This window comes from Podarcis pityusensis (genome assembly GCF_964106645.2).
Source record: "Podarcis pityusensis genome assembly, chromosome: 4".
Classification (NCBI taxonomy): Eukaryota; Metazoa; Chordata; class Lepidosauria; order Squamata; family Lacertidae; genus Podarcis; species Podarcis pityusensis.
The window spans coordinates 74,585,795-74,605,990 of record NC_138027.1 but is presented as its reverse complement, the minus strand read 5'-3'; the positions used below and the strand labels follow the sequence as shown (position 1 = coordinate 74,605,990).

At 43.9% G+C, this 20,196-nt stretch overlaps 1 long non-coding RNA gene across 1 annotated transcript; it reads left to right on the top strand.

Moving 5' to 3' along the window:
• The first annotated feature begins 522 nt into the window (after nt 1–522).
• Nucleotides 523–18,694, top strand: LOC308474879. The gene is made up of 5 exons (XR_013984988.1): nt 523–790; nt 13,323–13,371; nt 16,811–17,082; nt 17,609–17,714; nt 18,073–18,694. It is a non-coding gene; the product is annotated as an uncharacterized lncRNA (long non-coding RNA).
• Nucleotides 18,695–20,196: the final 1,502 nt, after the last annotated feature.

Genomic DNA, 20,196 nt, shown 5'->3' with positions numbered 1-20,196 from the left:
AAAATCCCATTACAATCGGCCAAGAAGGCAGCTGACACAGCCTCCCCCTTAAATGGGGCTAGGGGCAGGCTGGTCACAGCCCTCAAGCCCCTTCCTCAGATTGGCTGCCTGCCCTTACCTGAGGGTCCGATGCAGCTGGAGGTGGGTGTAATGATCTCAGGCAGGCAAGCAAGCCTCAATAAGAATTAATGACTCTCTGGCAGTTTTATGGTACGTTTATTTATAAATTACACTCAGAGCGTGGCTCCCAGCCTGCCACTCTTAAAATGAGCTGATCAGTCTGAGTCTCTGCCCTCGTCACAGCAGGAAGGACGCCAAAGTCCAGCCTTTCCCCTTTTGCACTTCCGTTGCATAATGACCTTCTCAGCTCTCTAGGAATGGAGAGGAGGGTGGAATCCCCCCCACTCTCAAAAGATGAATGCTCTGTCCACTGTCTCTCTGCTGGTTGCCTAGCAACCCCCCACTAATGTCTATCTCTTCCCCTCCCCCTTATTGTGAGCTGTCTGTGTCTGCTCTAGCTGAGTCAGGGAGCTCTTGATGAAGTGGGGTTGAGCCCCCTTCCTCCTGCTCTGTCTGCGATCTTTCGTCTCCAGAGTCAGACTCTGTCTCTCTTTGTACTAGCTATCTCTCATCTCCTGAGTCTGACTCTTCCCCATCATTCAATTCAGCCATGTCCCTGACAGTGGGCAGCACCCGGTATCGCACCGCCCAGCCATGTCAGAAGATGGCAGCCTCCCTGGACCCACCACAGCCATGCCATGCAGCAATGGCCACCCACCGGGAGTCCCAGGTGAGCAGATGTTGTGATAGACATAGTGGGACTCACTTCTATTAGGGATGGGCAAGTCTGTCAGTTTGAGTTTCTCTCAGTTTCTCATTCTCTCTCATTCATACATGCATAGGCAGGTCATCTGAGTCAAGGGCTTGCTGGGGACAGCAGGTAATTGGATCTGCACCCTTTCCCATCTGGTACCAGTTGGCAGACCTCAAGTAAAATTCAAAGTAGTTCCTGCAAATCTGAAGTTTGGCCCCACCTGCTTTAGAGGAGATGGTTGCTTCCTTTGTAGGAAGCAACTCTTTAGGGCAGTTGCTTGCATTGTAAGGAAACAACTGTAGGTTCATATAATTCAGTAGACATTTGTAAGGAATTATGGAACAAACATAGCTGAGAAGAACTCTTTGGCAATGCGACCGAGGAGAACTCTTTGATACTCCGTGCAGGAAGCAACCCTGCTGTGAACCCAACCAATGCTTCTCCCCCATTATTTCTCACTACATAGATACAAAAACAAGAATGAAATGTTGTTAGGCTAGGGTGCTCTGAGGCATGCTGAGAATCTTAGCTTTTCATCAGAACTAAATAATGTCATTTCTTTAAACTCGGGGCTGATCTCAAGGTTAGCATTGATTCATATCTCTGCCAGATGTTTACTGAGCATCTCCAAAACAGCCATGCATCGCTACGCGTGTTATAGCCTTGCTTCCTTCACATCTGATTGAGTCTGGGATTGATTGCTCAAGCTCCCATAGTGTCCTAGAAAGGCATGAATGGTTGTGTCCTATATTTCCTCTGTGAACAAGATGCCTGCCTCAGCATTAAGGCTCACTTTTTCCAGGTGATGTCATGCCCTTTTGTCATGCCGTTTACGGAACAACAGTGGGAAGGCTGAATGTGAAGAAAGCTTTTCTCCCAATTGTGATTCACAACTTATCTTCCTGCTAGGGGCTAGGAGCAATTTTGATTCCTTTGTCCTATACAAATATAAACACAGGTAGAGATAGGTAGATAGAGTCAGGATTGGGCTAGGAGCTGGAAGTCAGGAACCAACCAGCAGTGAGGATCAAAGAGCAAATAAGGATCAAAGGACAAGCCATGAGGCAGAATCATGGAGCAAGCCAGAAGACAGGACCAAAGACACAGGAACATGCCAAAGCTAAGGAAAGCCGGTTAGTTGAACATCTCTTCTGGGAAAACTGGCAGAAAGCATTGCTCAAGAAACAATTATCAAGCACATAGAAGAACAAGCCTTGTTGAAGCAAAACCATCAGGGCTAGAAAGACAGCCATCCAGTTCCATGGGAGCTTCAGGTTTGCAGGGGAACCAGGCAGTGTCCAGACAAAGGGCTCATGCAGACTCCTGCTTCTCCAGCCAGTTTTCCCTGGGAAAACCCAGTCTTTAACACTGACTCAGAGCTCAGATTCTGTGCTAAAGAACTGGTATCTCCAGGAAAAGTGGTGGTGTGAACAGAAAACCACTCAGGCCCATGGCAAAGGACAAGCAGAATTGTGTGCAATCCCTAAGTCAAGGAACGGACAACTGCAGGACCTTGGACAGCTCTGAGGAACTCTTGCTGGCCAAAGCATTTTCTTTCAAAGGCAATGTATTGTTTTTGCAAGTGTGTGGTAAGGTCCACCTCCTAATGATGCCGTTTTTTTTACTTTTGGGAGGCTGAGGAGACAGGAGTACTGCAGGGGACTCATCCTTCAAGTCGGAAGATGGTGGCAGAGCTGTCTCCTCCAGCTGAGAGGGCCCCAAATAAGATGCTGGCAGTTCTCACACCAAGGAAGCATCCCGAATCTTTCCTCACCGGAGTCTTCTGCCTCACACTGCAACATCCCTGGGTTGTCTGGTGCAGGCATGTATCTACTTGTCTGGAACAAAAGGGTCATTATTAGATCTGAGCCAAAATCTCTCCAAAAATCTCTCCACAGTCATGATAAGCACAATGTTCTTCTTAGCCTTTCCATCCACACATAGGGCAGGGTTTTTTTTTTTAGTACAAATATGGATCCAGCCCAGGATATTTTAATATTGTTAATTGTGCTCAGTCCATAGTCCAACATTTAACTGAGCCAGCTTTCTCAGCAGAGAATTTTTGAGAAATCCTCTAAGATTGTTCTTTCTTTCTGGCTCCTACCCAACTGTCGAAGAATTTCAACTCCTTCAAAAACGATTCCGTGAAATCCCCCCACCCTGCCCATCATTTCACCACCCCCTAAACAGCATGGAGAATTTTAGGAGATCATTTTTGCTCATCTGTTCATTGTCCAAGGCCCCTAATGGACTTGAAGGATGTGTTTGCTGCTACCAATAGACACATTAACCCTCCAGGGCTCCTTGTCACTTCTGACATTATTCTTATTCTTATTCTTATTCTTATTCTTATTCTTATTCTTATTCATATTCATATTCTTCTTACATTTATATACCACTTAACATCATAGTGTTTAAGCAGTGTACACTGAGGTTACAAGAGAAATTAAGCAGAGATAGAATTAGTTAAAATCAACCATAAAATCAGAAAAGCTTCGTTGACTTCTTGATGAAACAATTGTTTTTGAAAGTCTTCACTGAGGGTCTGAAATTTGGCAAGGAAGGGGAACTATTTGATCTCAGCTGAGAGGCAGTTTCACAGAATGGGGCCCACAATATTGAACCTATGGTGGATGCATCTGAACCATGGGTGACCACTAAGACTGATACCCACAGAGGGATTAGTGACTGAGCAGGGACTGGGACGGGAACAGGTCAGGGTCCATGCCAATAGTGTATGGTTTATAGTCAGGTGTGGATTTAAAATATTTAAGAGTAACTGCTTAGCTATTCTGAGTGCCACAATTAATTTCTTATAATTTTTTTAGTCCATCAAAATAAAAATACTGTTGCATAAGCCTACCACAGCCAGATATCCCACCAATCCTTTTAAAAGAGGCTGTTCTCCAATGCCAATTAATTTCCTTGCAATTTAGCCAGCAGAAAATTACATGTCTTCTGAAAATTACATGTCTTCTGGCATGGATTTATGGAAACTGAAAAAGAACCTTTAAGAGGAGACAGGGCAATGTCTCTTCCTGGCTCAGGCAGCGCCTTCAGAAATGTGGCCTATTGTTAGGCCTGCCATCTTCTCATACATTGACAATTATGAGCTGCTGATACATTTACTTTATGAGGATTGCCCAGATGAAGTAATGAAACCAGAAAGCATTAAATGCCACAAATAATCAAATGATCAAAGACACTTGACCCATCAATGCATATGGCTTCAGACTGAATGCTATAGCAGTCCAATGTGCCATCCAATGAGGGACTGGGCTCCTGTATTCCAAGGTAAGAGGAATTGGTTGATCTTGAGAGCCAGTGTGGTGTAGTGGTTAAGAGCAGTAGTCTCGTAATCTGGGGAACCGGGTTCGCGTCTCCGCTCCTCCACATGAAGCTGCTGGGTGACCTTGGTCCAGTCACACTTCTTTGAAGTCTCTCAGCCCCACTCACCTCACAGAGTGTTTGTTGTGGGGGAGGAAGGGAAAGGAGAATGTTAGCCGCTTTGAGACTCCTTAAAGGGAGTGAAAGGCGGGATATCAAATCCAAACTCCTCTTCTTCTTCTTCTTGATTTCAGTAAGGGTTTTGGCAAAGTCCTCCATGATATTCTTGCAGATAAGCTGGTAAAATGTGGGCTGGATGAGGTAACTGTTGGTGGATTTGTAGCTTGTAGAGTGACCAAACCCAAGGAGGGCTCACTAATGGTTCCTCACAATCCTGGAAGAAAATGACTGCAGGGTTCTGTCCCGAGCCCATTGTTGTTCATCGTCTTGGATGATGGAATTGAGGGGATGCACATCAAATTTGCTGGTGAAATTAAACTGGGATGGGGAGCTCATGCTGCAGAAATTGGAACTGGGATTCAAGATGACCTTAACAGTTTGGAGAACTAGGCCAAAACTAACAAAACACCTTTCAATAGGGACAAATGTAAGGTTCTGCACCTAGGCAGGAAGGAAGAATCAGCTTGGGGACACTTGCCTTGCCAGTAAATAAATAAATAATACATAATTTATTATTTATACCCCGCCCATCTGGCTGGGCTTCCCCAGCCACTCTGGGCAGCTTCCAACAAAATATTAAAATACAGTAATGCATCAAACATTAAAAGCTTCCCTAAACAGGGCTGCCTTCAGATGTCTTCTAAAAGTCTGGTAGTTGTTGTTCTCTTTGATATCTAGTGGGAGAGCGTTCCACAGGGCGGGTGCCACTACCGAGAAGGCCCTCTGTCTGGTTCCCTGTAACCTCACTTCTCGCAGTGAGGGAACCGCCAGAAGGCCCTCGGTGCTGGACCTCAGTGTCCAGGCAGAACGATGGGGGTGGAGACGCTCCTTCAGTAGTACACGTGAAAAGGATCTCGGGGTCTTAGTAGACCACAAACTTAACTTGAATCAATAGTGTGATGCAACAGCCCCCAAAAAGCAAATGCTAATCTAGGCTGCATCAATAGAAGTATAATCTTCCAATAAAGGGAAGACACGTCCTGCTTTGTTCTGCCTTGGTCAAACCACACCTGGAGTACTGTGTCTAGTTCTGGGTTGAAAGGCTGCTTCTATTAAAAAAAATCCAGTTGTGCCTTGTATATTGGTCTTTGAAATCCCTCGCTATCAATAATATTTCCCTGTAACATGTAGCATGAAGATGGTAGGGAACCTGTGACCCCCCAGATATTGCTGAATCACAACTTACAGCATCCTTGATGACTGGCAGGCTGCTTGGGGCTAAGGGGAGCTGGAGTCAAACAATGTGTCCTTTGTGTGCCTACTCCTCGAGAGGTCTGGAGGGTGGCAGCATGAGACGAGCCCTTTTTTTTTTTTTTTTTGCAGTGGCTCCCCATCTGTGGAATGCTCTCCCTAGGGAAGTTCATCTGGTGCCATCATTATACACCTTTAGGTGCCAGGCAAAAATATTCCTTTATAATCAGGCCTTTGGTTGACCTGATTGACATTCTATCAATCCTGTTTATAGATATTGTGATCTGTTCTGTGAACCGCCCTGAGATCTCTGGGTATGGGGCAGTACAGTGGTACCTCGGGTTAAGTACTTAATTCGTTCTGGAGGTCCGTTCTTAACCTGAAACTGTTCTTAACCTGAGGTACCACTTTAGCTAATGGGGCCTCCTGCTGCCGCTGTGCCGCCGCCGTGTGATTTCTGTTCTCATCCTGAAGCAAAGTTCTTAACCTGAGGTACTATTTCTGGGTTAGCGGAGTCTGTAACCTGAAGTGTCTGTAACCTGAAGCATCTGTAACCCGAGGTACAACTGTATATAAATTCAATAAATAATAATAAAAAATAATAATGTATGCAGGGCCACAGGTTCCCCACCTCAGATGTGACCCAATATTCTCTACTCTGACTGGCAGAAAGTCACCAAAATCTCAGTGGCGTTTAGAAAACAAGATATATAAGAGCAGAAAATGGATAGGTTGAAATTAGTGAAAATGAAATTGAATGAGGTATAGTAACTAAATGGCATCCAGTGGAATGACATTTTACATGTGACACAGGATGCTTCTGAAAAAATGGCACAAAAACATTTGACTTTGCTTTGTTGAACCTGTAAGAAGTGCAGCAGCAAGAATCATTTAGTTTATAACTTAAGGGTCACTTCAATGATCAGTAAGTTAGCTAACCAAGTTGGGGGAGGGAGGAGGGGGAAGAGAAGGAGGTGTGGCTTAGCAACCAGGCCGATGTTTGTTGATGTAGCATGCATCCTGATTGGCTGTGCAGTTCTGAGGGAGTTATTCTTCTGTATATTTGGTTAACTGTCTCCCTGCTATGTATAAGGCCTGAAGTCAGAAAAACAAACCTCTGTTTCTTTATCCTAAAATTATACCTTATTTATGTTCAGCTTCTTCAGGAAAGTGTTGTCAGGATTTCTTTTATCTCTGGACTCCATCTGCGTTATCTGCCTTCGCTAACACAATTATTGTCATGCCTCCCTCTTTACCTCAGTAGCACAAACTGACAGTGGGATTAGAGAATGAGCTAGTCATCCTTCCAAATCCTTTGTGAAGCTATTCTCTTCACAGAGGTATTATTAACCTGATGCTTATTTTACCAAATGCTATTATGTAACCTTCTTATTTGGGTTATTAATGATCGTTTCATTTTTATATTGCAATCGCTTCCATAGCAACCAATTATACTGCCTCTCATGGGGAGAAGATTATGAACTCCAATGGGAAATAAGCAGGAAGAGCGGTGCTTTTTAAAAAAAAACCCAAACAAACAGATCCCATCTTCATTAAAATGACTACAGTAATAAAATAAAAAAGAGAGATGTATGTGTGCAATGAAATAGAGTATTTCCATTGAGACTGTTTCCCATAGATTGCCTTAGAAACAGTAAGATCACATGTTTAACTTAATTGATTGCCCAAACATGATAGGCTCATTGCCTCCTCATAGCTTTGTTTCCACAGTCGCATAATTGCTTGTGTACTCTGTGGTAAGTTTCACACTCTCCTTATCAAGTGATAGCTGCAATCATCATGTGTATAATGTGTAATGTCGTCCATCTGAACTCCCACAAATGTTTCTTTTTAATGCACAGATGCCATCTAATAAACATGACATGCATGTCAGTTTCACAGAGACTTTGCGTATCAGGCCAGTATCCTGGAAGATGGGCTTTGTATGCAGAAGGTCTCAGATTCAATCCCTGGAATCTTCTTAAAAAGAAAGAAAGAAAGATCTCATTTATCAGGATTAGGAAAGACTTTAGCTTGAAAACCTGGAAAACTGCAGTCAGTCAGTGAGTGCTGACAGCAGTAGAATCAGACAGGCCAAGAACCTGACTGATATTCATTAAGATATCTCACTCTTTCCTCTGTGCCTAGTTCCAAAGGAAATGCAATACTGTACTCATTAAAGATATTGCGTTATCGGTCTTCCCCTGCATTACGAAAACCAGGCCGACATTTTAACACAGCAATCTTACACATATTTTGAGTTCAGATGGGCTTATTCCCAGGTAAGTGAGTTACAGCATTGCAGTCGAAGTCTGCCTGTATCAGGTCAGCGATGTTCTTTTAGATCTACCAGAAGACACTGTGACAGAGGGAAGAACAAAGCACTGAGCCTTTGAAAGTCTTCTGTTATTGTCGCGGCATTTTAGTTTGCCCATATTTTCAAACCTAATGTTTTAGTGGTGAAGGCACAATGAGACGAACTGCGCTCATCTCTCCTAATATTTACTTTTCCTGGTGTTACTTTTTAATAGCCCACTGGAGTCCTTTCAGAAAGGAAAATAATATTAGACTGTTCCTCCAAGGGACCAGGGTCAACTAGAACTTGCTGTCATTTCTGACATGGTGTGTGTTTTTGTGTTGATATTAGGGACAATACCAATGATCCCCAGGCATAGATACTGTGCAGGCCCAACACACACATTGTCAGCTTGTACCCAAGGACGAAATGGTAGCAAAAAATGAAAATTCTGGGAGCTTTTCCTTTGAGAAGTTTATTGCTACTAGGCTCTTGCATTTTAGCAGATTTCTTTTGGGTTCTGTGCACACTTAAGCACACTTAAGCACACTTAAGTCTTCCTGACCTCCTAAAACAATTAACTTTCATTTGGGACTTGTCGACTAGCTGCTTATTGGTAAGTTGCTCTCTCTCTGACCAAAGGCACCTGGGTGATGTGTAAGTGTTAAAAGTCAACAGCAAGAGCAACAATAAAATAATATTCGCCCACTCATTTTTGTTCATTATGGTTCTAAATTTGACCTTGATCCCAGGGTGGTGAGCTGCAAGCAAATAAATGCAGTATCACAGACCAATCCTATAATTAAGAAATCAGGACAAATACAAAGAATTCAGCTCACCCAGCCCTCCCCAAATGCCTGACGGAGATACCTTTTCCTGGTGACATCCAACTGCCAACACTTCAATCAAATGTTTACCCGCCACTGGCAGAATGACATCAAGGATGTAGCCAGATGGATCTGCTTTGGGAGGGCATTCCGCAGTAGAGTAGCAGCAGTAGGAAAAGCTGTGGTTCTTGTCCCCACTGATCTCATGTCTTTATCCACTGTACAGTGTGCATAACTGTGGGAACTTCAACACAATTTGATACAGTGAGGAACATAGGAAGCTGCCTTGTAGTGAATCACACCATTGGTCCATCTAGTTCATTATTTTCTACACCAAGAATCCAAACCATGCCATATTCCCAATCTAAAACAACTCCATCTGGCTATTTGCCCCATTTCAAAGAACATACATGTATGGTTGCTCTGTTTCCCTTTGGGGAATTTAATTGGGGAATTTAATCCCAAATAATGTTGGGAATTAAATATAACTTTTGTCTTACAATTGGTACGTTTGCCGTTTCCCCCACAATTCATCCACAGAGTGAACTGGGCAGGCCTCTCAGAGAAATGTGACTTTTCTAGCCAAGACATATTATCTGCAGAGGTTGGCAAGAACCCAGGTGGACATATGACCATCATCTATCGAGCCATCTCAACACCACATCCATAGGCTGTTCCTATCTACACAACAATGCCTCTTGTTTTGCTCTCCCCACTCTCCATACCCCTTGCCCATGATTTATTAGTGTCACAACATCCCATATATTTATAATAATACTAGTGCATCGCTGCAGCTGCACGGCTATTTCACACTAATAGTTGACACCTCACCATCAGAGAAGCCTTCCTTGCTGAATACCAACTGCTTTGGCCTTTTGCTGCAAAACACATTTCTGCCATCGGGCCAAATTTCCTCTGAGATTCCCTTCCAACTGATCCACTACTAAATCTTGGTTTAAAATCCTAGGAGTATACCTGTGCATGTTTGGGATCAGTAGCGGCAGGAACTGGAAAGGAAACTGCAACAAATTCTGGACACACATTGCTTTGGGATCATGACGATAACGCCCACCACCTCTGTATAACTGAAAGAAGTGATAAACACTTGTCTGTGTCTGTGTGGGTGAGCTGGAGCCTTTGAGATCAGATAAGTAGCCTGGTGGCTTCATTCCAGCCTGAAAGCTTTCTGTGCTGCAGTTTCAGGTTGATTCTGGAAGCAATTAGAGTTAATCCTATTAGACATGCTACATGGAAGATTTGGGAGTGAACAAGGAGATTGCTTGGTGCTCGCTCTAAATTATCTATTCCCTCTTGCAGCTTAGAATATCACTTATCTGCTTTTAAACCTTAATGACATTTTCACTCGTCTATTGAGGCATTAAAAAAGAGAGAGAGAGAAAGCAATGCAGGTTTTATTGACACCAATATCTTCATTTCCCCTTCCCTCAGTATTTCAATATTGCTCAGAAATATTGAAATGAAAACAGCAGTCACATTGCTAAGACCCAGACACAGGATGTGTAGCAAATCTAGCTTCATTTTTTTAAAAAGGCTGTATTTTTAACTCCCGCCTTCCTTTGAGCAATTTCCTCCACTCTTTAATGCATTGATCATAGAGTGACCCAGTGCGAGAGAAGGCAGAGCTCCTATTCCTGCAGATTTTCAGCAGGGACTTCCTGCTACCCCCGCAAGCCCATCACAAGACAAATTGCGTGGCTGCACATTCCGGCATTGAAGCTGATCATTATTTCATTGCTGCTAACTATTTGAACTTTAGCACTTCTCTTGCCTTAGTAAAGTTTTAATGTTTAAACGAATAAACACACCAATTTCCTCTTACTGTATTTTCACAGTCGAGGTTAGGTTTGGGGAAATTTGGGTGGGGGGAAGGTAGCAGTTGAAAAGACTCAGATAAACTACAGTATAGGCATATCTGGATTTATTTGTATAGAATATCATAATTCCTTCCTTTTACTATATTAAACCTGCTCCAATTCATACTTAACAAGAACCAGTGTGGTGTAGTGGTTAGAGTGATGGACTAGGACCTGGGAGACCAGGGTTCAAATCTCCACTTGGCCATGAAACTCATTGGGTGACCTTGGGCCAGTCACTACCTCTCAGTCTAACCTACCTTATAGGGTTGTTTTGGGGAATTGCATGAGGAGGGGGAGAACCATGTATGCGGCCTTGAACTGCTTGGAGAGCAACGTAGGATATAAATGAAACAAACATCACCAAGATGAGAGCCTCCAACCCATTACTTCTTTCACAACTCCAATATTGCATTTATGCTGGCAGGGCCAGTGAAAGGCTTCTTTCCCCCATGGACATCCTTCATGCGCATAATACTGGAAGCCCCTGAGAAGCAGTTCCAACACCACAGCCAGTAAATATACCACTTGCTCCCCTATCCTTCTGTTGCTCTGTTGACATTGCACATAATGACGTTGGCTCCAAGTGTTTTTAGGTTGGGGCATGACACATGGATTCAAGTAACTGCGGGGTGATGAAGAGAGGTTGCATATTAAGTGGGGAGGGCATTGTTTGAACACACACTTGCTGTTTTCTCAAGTGCTTGGTTGTAAGACAGAGAATACAGTGGTACCTTGGGTTACTGATGCTTCAGGTTACAGACGCTTCAGGTTACACACTCCGCTAACCCATAAATAGTACCTTGGGTTAAGAACTTTGCTTCAGGATGAGAACAGAAATCACACGGCGGCGGCACAGCGGCAGCAGGAGGCCCCATTAGCTAAAGTGGTGCCTCAGGTTAAGAACAGTTTCAGCTTAAGAACGGATCTCCAGAACGAATTAAGTTCTTAACCTGAGGTATCACTGTAGTCTGCTTCAGGCAATTCTCCCCACATGCAATTACCTTCACAACTGCAGGGAGAAGAGAGGGAGAACTTCCTGGATCTACCGCAACCGTGCCCTATAGAAAATTACTGGGAACAACGCCCCCTTTTACCATAGTAATATAGGATCCAAAAATGAGATGTAATGTCTAGAGTGAATGGTATCATTTCTGAGCTTTAGATAGATCTTGAAAAACTCTCAAAGCAAATGCGCTCCTTCACAAAACAAACATCAAGGAAATCTGTAGCTCGACAGATCGTTTTGATAGGAAAGCCTCCTGCTTTCAATCACAGCTTCATATTTTGTTGCGAGAAGGCTATTGTATGGCTACAGCTTTCAGCAAACAGAGCAACAATCTGTTTCTCCCTTCATCTTTTTGCTGAGTGCTGTGAAAAGAGGTTATTCCTCAACGGAGGTTAGAAAAATGCTGCTGTTTTGAACATGCAGGTCAAACAATGGCTACCTTACAGATCTTTTTATTTGTACAAGCAGCCAACGTGCAAAGAAGACTGAAAGTGGTGCACATGAAACAACACTGAGGCAAACAATTAGCCAAAATCCCAGCACCTGTTGTGCTGTCCATTCTTCCTTCATGAAAATATCTTGAAGATAATAATAAATTCCATCTATACTAGGTGACTAATAGCCCATACTTTTTTTTTTAAAAAAATGTTGCATTTATATTGGATCTTTCCTTCAAGGAGCTCAAAGGTTCTGGCTTCCTCATTTTATCCTCAGAACAACCCTATGAAGTAGGTTAGGCTAAGAGACTGTGACTGGCTTGGGGTCACTTCCTAGTTGAGTGGGGGTTTCCTAGTTGAGTGGGAATTTGAGTCTCCCAGATCCAGCACTCTAACCACGAGAATACATTGCCTCCAATCTTTAATTGGCAACCACCACATGTAAATAAGATCATAATGGAGTAGACTTGTGAATGGGGAGGTCTCCTTCTGGATAGCTCAGCATGCTGGAGCATGGTGCTGATAAGGCCAAGGTTGCAGGTTCAATCCCCGTATGGGACAACTGCATATTCTTGCATTTGCAGGGGGTTGGACTTGATGACCCTCAGGGTCCCTTCCAACTCTACAGTTCTATGATTCTATGCTTCCTGTGTGCTGCTTGAAATGGACCAGCTAGTTATTGTTTGGGGAGAGCTCCATTTGCAGCTCACAGGCTTTTCAGGCGTGAACGGGACACATGGAAAAAGTAGGTACAGAATGTTCTAGAAGGAGGAAGGGTTCCTCCTGCTGGAAAAGAACTGCCTGGTTTGCAGAAGTGTAGGTACCGAGATCCCAAAGGAGCAGAAAAGACTTTTTATGTATGCAACAACAGCTGCACGGATGCTACTAGCCCAGAGATGGAAAGAAGACAAAGTCCCTACCAGAGAAGAATGGCAAACTAAGCTGTTGAACTATGCTGAAATGGCAAAACTGACTGGAAAGCTCAGGAACTAAGAAGACCGAAAGTTCAATAAAGGAAGGGGGGGAAATTATAATTTACTTGATAGACCACTGTAAGCAGATGAACACATCAGCAGGATTACAATAACACTTGTAATGTAGAAGATATTATGGACAAAATGGAGAGACATAAAATTTGGATGATGAAATAATATGCCGTTGAAAAGGTTTATAATAGGGCCCATGTGGGGGAGGGAGGTGGGAAGTCTAGAGATTCAGAGAAATTTCTAAATGTGGATATGCATTTTGTATTGTTGTAACTCTACACTTGTAAAATCAAATAAAATTATTATTATTATTATTATTATTATTATTATTATTATTATTATTATTATAAAAAACTGCCTGGTTTGACCTCACTTTTTCAGCACAATCCTAGAGGCATGCCCTATTGACTACACTGCGACTTACTCTCAGGTAAGTGGAGTTAGGAATGCAGCCTCAATGCAGGGCTACATTGGGGTGTTCCCAGATGAGTATGATGTAGCAGCACCCAGTCAGGGGCGTTTGAAGGTGGGGGCGGTCTGCCCCGGATGCCATCTTGAAGGGGGGGTGACATTTGTTGTGCCCCCCCTTGCAACTCGAGTCCCAAGCCTATAGCGAGCGGCAAAGCGGCGGCGAAGCTGCTCGCTGTAGGCTTGGGACTCAAGTCGTGGGTGGGGTGGGGGTGCTGAATGTCACCCCCCCTTCAGAATGACACTCGGGGCACATAGAAATGCAACAACAAAATGAAACGATGCCATGTGTCCTGGTGGCAGCGAAGCCTCCGGCCGTCCTAGCACTTGCCCTTCTAAACCATGGCCGCCTGGGAGAGGAAGTGCTAAGAGGCCTGAGAGGCGGGGGGGGGGGGAGTTATGTGACAGGAGACAAAATGGCTGCCTTCCCCAGCTAAGGACGGAGGACGGGTTCCCTGCAAAGGGAGCTTCCCACTTTAATTCCCTTTTTTCTTGCAAGGCTTCGCTGACATGTTTGGGGCGGGATGGGTTCTTTTTGTGAGGCTTCTGGTATTTATTATTATCTTTAATGGGAGGGCAGGTGGATATGGCACACCAGGCTCTAACAGGCTATGTGATGCTTAGCTGGTTAAGTTTTATTCTATCTTTTAAAGTTATTACCGATGGCACATTTGCAGCTCGCTGCCTTTCAGCAACCGCCTTGCTGTGACCCCTGTGAATCTCACTGGGTAACCTTAGGCCATTCATTGTCTTTCAGCCTAGCCTACCTCACAGAGTTCTTGTGAAATTAAAATGGGGAGTGAACCCATGCATGCTGCGTTTAGCTCTTTGAAGGAAATGTGAGATGTAAATCTAGTAACAAATAAAATATCAGGTGCCATTCTGGAACTCCTTAGCCGTGGTGAGACAGGCAGAAATCCAACGGGTGTGTCTCTTGGGAATTGTAGGTGTGACGAGTCTTGTTTGGTGCTTGTTTGGTGAAATAAGCAGTGTTTAAAGCACAAAGAGGCTTTAACAACAAAGTGGTTCTTGGTATCGTAAAGCAAATCAACGTTTATTGCAGTATATATTTCCTTGGTCTATAGCCCTCTTCATTGGCTGCATTATGTTAGCCTCATTTGGGATGTGTGCTTATGCGATACATAAAGAGGCAGCCTGTTGCAGTTGTTAGTCAGTGGATTGGACTAAGGCTGAGGAAAACCCAGTTTCAAATCCTCAGTCAGCCTAACCCATTATTTGGGAGGATAAAATGGCCTGATAAAAATGCCATTAAAAACAGAGAAAATCCAAAATAGGACCCAGTGGTAATGAAATACAAAAACGTACAGTTTTGGCCTCTTCATTCATTGGTGGGGTCTGCATGCCGAAGATCCCAGGTTTGGGCCCTGGTATCTCTAGATTACAAGGATCTGGTGTTGGATGATAGAAAAGATTTCTGCCTGAAATCCAGTCAAAATACTGGACTAGATCAGGGTTGGGGAACCTGTTGCCCTCCAGAAGATGTTCATGTCTGGTTCCCATCAACTTCAGCCAGCATAGACAGGGAGTGGTCAATTATGATGGGATTTGTAGTTCAATAAAATCTGGTAAGCCACAGGTTCCCTAGGTTCAGGTGGTCAGGTAGTCTGATCTTGTATACAGCAGCTTCCTATGTTTCTTTGTTTTTGTCTGTACACAAGTGCCTCTAATTTCCCCTTAACTTTCTATATTTCGTAACTTTGCATGTACTGACTGCCGACAAAAAGAGAAGTGTTTTCTATTGTGACTACATAAACACTGCAAATTTGAAGCAAGATGTCTTGTGGGTTCTAACTGGAAACAGAGGTTAGCGCAGGCATGCTTGCAAAGTATGCCCATGATGCTGAATCATGGACAATTTGCCATACATTCCCTGCACATTGAAATCTAGCATGTCAGGAAGAACGTGCAGGTTGTTGTATAGAGCTGCACCCACACCACAGTGCCATGAAAGTTTACTTGTCGCCGAGGTGGTAAACCTGTGTCTGGACTGTACAGCAGCTAAGTGCTCACTTGGTGGGTCATTCCACGTCATTTCAATGAGGTCATGTCACCCACCGTCTCGGATTTTGATGAAACTTGGTGTACACCCTTCCTTTATGGTTGGAAGAAACCCCCTTAATTCCCCCCTCATCTCAAACGGTTTTAGTTTTATAGCACTTCAAAGTTTTGTTAAATCTGTATTGTCTGTCCTTCTTGAGACCCTCGGCACAAGATACCTCATCATTTAATTGAGGTCTGTGTAAAATTTCAAAGAGATCTGATTATTGTTCATGGAGGGGTGTGGGAAATGTACACAAGGGTATCTTGTGCCGAGGGTCTCAAGAGGGACAGACAATGCAGATTGAACGACATTTTGAAGTGCTATAAAATCAAAAACATTTGAGATAGAGTGAAAAAAAAATTAAGGGGGTTTCTTTCAATGATAAGGAAAGGGTGTACACCAAGTTTCATCAAAATCCGAACAGTGGGTGACAAAACCCCTTGTTTTTTTGCATTGATTTGATGTGGAATGACCCTAGAACAGTTTGCTGTACAGCATGCATCTAGCATGTCAGGCAGAAGGCTAGGCTAAAGCCCTGTCTGAAGTGAGCAGTATTACCACCTCAGAAAGAACTGAGAGTAAACTTATTTTAGAAGTGTGGGAAGGAGGGCAGGGAGGCTCTACATAGTATAACCTTTTTTATTAGATAATTGAATACTTTAAGGCAGGGATGTGGAAACTGTTGGGTGTTGTAATCCAACAACATCTGGAGGTCCACAGCTTTCTTGTTCTTGTGTTAGAGATCTGCGCATTCCTCATGTTAGTTGTTTAGGTACTTTGGAATATATGTGCAATTTCAATATATATTTTTCTCCAGTCCACTTGAGTCGCTGCTTGTCTTGCTGCTCTGTTGATTTGTATTAGGAATACACTGTGCCAATCCTCCTGGCCCTCAAGAACTTTGGGCATCTCTCAAAAAGGCTCAACAACTTTGGGAACTCAATAATGGACAGGAAGTCCTGTTGGGGGGTGACAAAAAAATATAAAATTCTGTACCGGGTACCACCTGACCTTGCTATGCCACTGCATTGAGGTGTTCCCAGATGAGTATGATGTAGCAGCACCCAGTCACTGCTGTTCTGCTTTCGGGTAGAAGCAGAAAAGCAGCTTTGCTTGCAGGCTTCTAATTATCTAAAGGGCATGTTCATGAGGATTGAGTGTGCTCAATGGTCACAGAATACTGATGGACTATTGTGGGGAGAGCATGGTGGGAGCCCTTCATAGTGCAACATTTTGTGGCAGTTCCCACTAGTCATATAAGAGTCTTCCCATTCAAAAATGTATTTTTCATGTAGATAGTGTTGAAATAAATAAAATTCCGCTTTCTCTGAATATACAGTCTGTCTTGGTAAAGGAGAAAATGGAGTTCCCTGAAAGTTCCAGTTGCCAGATGTTCCGAACGACCAGTACCCTGGAGTTATGATTGGTGTTGTTCTGAGCGTTCAACGCAAGCTGCATTCTAACTGTCTCAGAACTCCAAGGGGCAGTTGCTTCAGTGACCAGCTCAGACCAGCTTCATTCTTCTCAGGTCTTCTCTGAGGTCAGACACACGTAAGAAAGACCTGGAAAAAGCCCCTGCGTACCAGAGAGTGGTTGAAGAACCAATATCATGTAGGTACATATATTCAATGGTACACCAACATAGCAGTGTTTCATTAGATAAGAACGAATTGACTTTAATTTCCCTTTGTCCTGTCTGAATAATGGAGAGGGAAGGGAAAATAATATGCAGAGGAGGAGAGGATTAGACAAAAAAACCCTTATCTGCATGAAGGGGGTCCGTGCAACAAAAGAGGTTGTGAAGTCGTGCAGTTTTTTTCTGCCTCAGGTGTCTGAGCAAAGTGTCTACATCTGCAGGGAGAAAGGCTCTAGGCAGAAAGGCCTTTGGCCCCACACTAGTCCATGTGCATAAGCTTCACTGAAAAACTGAGGAAGTGTGATTCCCGGCACCTGTGAATGCAGATGCAGCAGACTTTCCCCTTCCTACGTCTCAAGGTGGGAAATGTAGAATTTGCCCTAGAATGATGGCATTGTTTTGGCTGCGCATCACTCACTATTTGCTCAGACTTTAGGGGATGTCCATAAGACATTGTACCTGAGTATCTAACTGTTGTCTTTTGTCTTTGTTTTTCTCTAGCATGCCTTCAGTTGCCCGCCTTGCCTGTACTCAAGCGAAAGCACCGCCCCAGGCAGATTATGGCTCCCTTCCTGTATGGTTGCTGTGCAGGGCATCTTGCTTCCAAGTAGGTGCCTTTGTCTTGGCTCTTATTGGCTGTGTTATGTGCATCTGCTCCACAGCCGGTGTCCAGTGGAGAATGTGGCATGTTGACAGCATCATGGGCGGCAGCAGACCTGGCTTTGCAGGGATTGGGCTCTGGGTTGCCTGTTCTGCTCATAGAATTTCTATTAAGAAGATAAATGTTTTGTGCACAGCATTAGCTGATGATGAGTCCCTTCCCTCTGAAATAGTTATTGCTCAGGACTTCATGCCATTAGCCTCCATTGTGAATGCGGTGACCGTGTTTTGTATGGCCTTTCCATTATACAATGTTTCCAAGCCTGGAAAACATGAAGATTTTATCTTTACCTTTTTTTCCACAGGAGTCATTCTGGACTTAGCTGCAGGAACATTTGTGCTCATTTTCATTTCCTGGAATATGTATTCTATCCTAGCGAAGGAGGGAATGAAGCTCCCTGACGTTTTGGGATTGCCTCTCGTTCCAAAAGAGCAATGTGTTGGAGCTGCTATTTATGTGGGGTTCATTGCTGCAGGTTCACAGCTCTTAAGTGGAATGCTTGTTCTTGGTGAAAAATATTTCTGGAGATTCAGGGAAAGAGTCACTTCCAAGGAATAAATTGTTACTGATCCTGAAATTGTGGAAAGTGAGAGCCCAGCTCTGAGGCTAAAGTGTAGGGAGGATGCCTCTACTATGAAACGTAAGTGTGAAGATCAACACACTACTTTGGGGAGATATAGAAGGCATATGGAAATAGAATCTATGCCAAACTCATCAGGCATGTGGCTAGGAATGGCTCCAATCCTGGAATTAGCTTTGGCATGTGGCATTGTATAGATTTATTATCAAATTTGTTGATTTTATCTGTTCGTGTGCATATTCTGTTTGAATTTTTGTTTTACATTGAATGCTGTTGTATTCCCACCCTGGGATGATTGCACCATAGGATGAACTATAAATAGGGGAAATAAATGAAAAGTACCACATTGCTGTATCTGGATATTGATTTTCATTCCAAGTTAGATTCTGAGACCCTTCTTCTTCTTCTTCGGCAATCACTTGTAGCCGAGTAAGATTGTCTTCCATGAACACAGTTTTAACAGTGAGTTCGTAAGTGACTGTGGAGGCCAATTCTGGATCCACACGTCCTTCCACAGTGGGGACATAAGTTTCCGGGCGGCAGTTGATCATGGTGAGGGTTTGCCAAGCGTATTTTCCTCTTAGCACGTTTCTCCGTGTTTCTTCAAAGCCCATGACACCTTTCGTAAAGGCTGTTCTCCAACTTGAGTGCTTGCAGGCCTGTGTTTTCCAGTTGTGGGTGTTTATACTACATTTTTTTTTTTACATTTTAACACATCCTTAGCAGTTCATTGTTGCTTCCCAGGACTAAAAACAGAAGGGTGTGTGTGTGTGGGTGTGTGGGTGTGTGGGTGTGTGTGTGAGAGAGAGAGAGAGCGAGCGTGCACACTAAGCCCTAGCTCAGAATAGGATTGCCACAAAATGAACTCTCAAGCTTCCTTCCCAATGTCTCTGCCTCGGCCCCTATCTGCTGGCCAGGGAAAATCAGGGCACCCAGGATCAACGAGAACCCAGGATCAAGAAGAATCATGGCTGCCCAGGACAAAACGGGCTGTTGCAGTTTTTTTTGGGGGGGGGGAATGGCTTGACTGTCTCACTTCAATGTCAGCTGGATGGAATGTTTTTGTTGTTATAAATACAGCTTTCAGATTGTGAGAGTCAGTTTGGCATTTTCCTTTTAAATCATGTTTGAGAAAGAATAGAGACTTTTCTTCATTTTGCTTCTCTCCTGCCACGCCCTATCATGTAACCTATCTGGAATCTAATCCTTGTTGGAGCTGCGCAGCTTTGATAAATGTCCCCCACCCCCATCTTCTCTACAGAGTCTCATAATTCTCTTGGGACTGATGTCAGTCTTATCCCACATCAACAAAAAGAAGCTGTTGTTGTTCCTAACCAAAAGTGTGATCAGTTACTGCAGAGTCCTCAAACTGAGAGAGGAACTGGCAACCACACCAGGCATTGTAGTCTATGCACTGACATGATGGCTTGTAGAAACTTCTGCCTTGCTTCCTGCTGTGTTTAGGTGTTGCCTTCCTGGGTGAGAGTCATGAACTGCACCTCACAGGACCACTAAATCAGCCCTTCCAAGTGTCCTTATTTTTCAGGGACAGTCCCAGATTTACAGAAGCCATCCTGGTATCTGACTTGATCCCAGAATGTCCTGCTTTTCCTTAGGATATTGTAGTGGTTCAAGGTGTTGCTCGTGCGTAAGCCGGTGCCCACACCTGGCTGGGTTGCCTAAGTGAACCTTTTCTGTCCGGACAGCCACTCACCCGTGGCTGTCTCAATCGCTGGCAGAATCCGTCAGTGGGCGTTTCTTAAACTTCTTCCAGCATAGAAGTTCTTTCACGCCCAGTCGCCTCCTACTTTCCCTGCGCGGAAGCCTTCTGCGCAAGGAAGGCGTAGG